Source organism: Macrobrachium nipponense, chromosome 30 (genome assembly GCF_015104395.2).
Source record: "Macrobrachium nipponense isolate FS-2020 chromosome 30, ASM1510439v2, whole genome shotgun sequence".
Lineage (NCBI taxonomy): Eukaryota > Metazoa > Arthropoda > Malacostraca > Decapoda > Palaemonidae > Macrobrachium > Macrobrachium nipponense.
In genome coordinates, this window is record NC_087218.1 from 59,489,094 (window position 1) to 59,491,593 (window position 2,500).

General features: G+C 33.4%; 1 pseudogene; it reads left to right on the forward strand.

Annotated features, from left to right (window-relative positions):
- The window catches only part of LOC135202175 (BTB/POZ domain-containing protein KCTD20-like), a 93,000-nt pseudogene that overhangs the window by 65,364 nt on the left and 25,136 nt on the right, over positions 1-2,500 (forward strand).

A 2,500-nucleotide genomic window follows, 5' to 3' on the forward strand; every position in this document is an offset into this window, starting at 1 on the left:
TTGGTCCGTTGTCCGCCGGTCCGTCAGTGTGCCAGGAACTACGAGAGGCCTGCGATTACCTTCTTATCCCATTTGATGCCAATACCATTAAATGTCAGAATTTACGTAAGTTTGAGCTAGTTATTTTGTTGATTTAACACAAATATATTTGCAGTGCTTTAGTTGGTCATTCAAGCTTTACTATAATTTTTTTGAAATTTGTTCTTTGTAAATGATGTAGGCTTTTATTGTTAAATCTGATATATATACCGTATATACTCGTGTAACACACAATCTCGCATATCATGCGACCCCCAAATTTTCACCCTTAAAAATTATTTTATCACGTGTCTCACGTATCGTGCAAGTTAAATTTACGAGACCAGAATACAATAGGCTAACCTCTTTTCCTCCACTTTATCTATTCCATTTTTTAGTTACGCTAACCCCTTTTCCTCCTCCCATCTCTTAATCTATCCCAGCTTCTAGTTAAGTTTAAAAAAAGTAAAAGAGAATGCCAAAAGTAGCGGTATTAATGATATACTTGTTTGGAAAACGCATACAGCCAGAAACAGCTGATTTGCTATGAACAACCAAATCTGATAACAACAGCCTTTTTGCTTGCTTTTCATACAACGTACGAAAATAAAAAATTACCATAGTTATGTTGCAAATGACATTAAGGAGAATAGGACTGATATATTTTTACATTACAGTTAGTAGTCGACTTACTACCACAACTGGTTATGACCAACCAGTCACAAATCGATTAGGACGTAAGTCGGCCCGTGTTAATTTACCGTAAGAATATTATACTAGCCTAGCCTACACTAGGGTAATCAGTACCATCTTTACATATAGGGTTGCCTAGCCTACACTACATAGCATACTTTATACATATATGACATAGTAATTATTAATTTCAGCTAATTCTCTAGGTTCAATGCACATTGGCTTATGATAATTCAGTACAAAGAGAAATTGAATAACATTTAACAAGTTGATGATGATATCGTGGTACATATATCGTATATATACGAATACAGTTGCCTAGCCTTCAGTATACTGTATACTACATATACGATATAATTCAGTAATTTATTAATATAAGCCAATTTTGGAGTTTCAGTTATTCTGACTATGACGTATCGGTAGAAAAAAAAAATGGCACAAAACGGGAATCAGATTCGGACCTACATTGGCATACCCAATTGAGCGATGTCAGGCTGCTGACGTCTACGTATATGTATGAAATAAGAACAAAATGAATATGCATCTTTTCTGTGATTCTTTTAAAAAAAAAGTTATACATTACAGTATCCAATAATATTGTATGTATTCTCATATTATTGTATCATAAAATACTAACAAGTGGTCAGTGTTTTGGTTTGGAAATCAGCTGATGGCGCATACGAGTATACTATTTCTCCGTATTTAACTCAATTCGGAGAGAATAGCCTTTCTTCCAGTTAGCGTAAAATATCTAGATACTTTACTTATATGAGACAAGGTAATTTATCATTATACAACATGTTTTTAAGTCGAAATATGAATTTAATACGTCTCGTGAACTAAAGTTTTTTTTTCATTAACAGATTGTGTTGTGGGCATGTTTGTGTAAAAGTTTTACGTGATTTTGTTCGCTATTTTCACTTCATTTGCATCATAGTACGAACTTTACCGTTACGTTACTTATCTTTTATCTGCGTGAAAACAACAGTAAAATGTGTTCTTTCAAGACCTGAAGTTTTGATTAAATGGATTTTCTCTCAATTTTATCTACGGTTTTGTTTGAGGGCATAAGTTTACTGGAGTTATATCCTTGTTGCCAATGCCACGATAATAGTATATATCCTTACTCGCTATGGATAAAAGATCGGCAAGGGCATATACTGCTAAATTTAATCTGTAAGTTTTAGCTGAAGTTGAGGAAAGAATGTTGATCCGCTAACGACTATTTTCGTGCATCAGTAACGTGGATGAAACTTTCGCAAACTTCGGCACAGTACCATCAACTCAACCGTAAACAAAATTTTGAGAGACGCATTTTATCAACATTTTTGGCATGAAAGAACACATTTTACTGTTTTCACTCCAATAAAAGATAAATACGTAAAGCTCGTAGTTTTCTGATGAGATAAAATGAAAATATCGAACGGAATCTGTTGATTTTTGTTTACGCATTAAACATGCCCTCAGCGCCATCTACTAACAAAAAAATTACTCATTTTTGTGCATAAACGATACGTTTTTGTTATATTTCCACTTGAAAGCACTTTGTATAACAGAAAATAACCTTAGTCTCATATAAATACAGTATCTTGAGATTCATTTATGCCAACTAGCAGCTAGAAAGTCGCTCTGATTTGAGTTCAACACAGCGAAACAAACCTCGCAATCGCCCTTAGCTGATTTCTAAACCAAAACATTGATTGTTATCTTTGTATTTCATAATACAAACAAATAGTAATATGAAATACATATGATATTATTGGATGCAGTGAAGTAAAAGATTACTTTT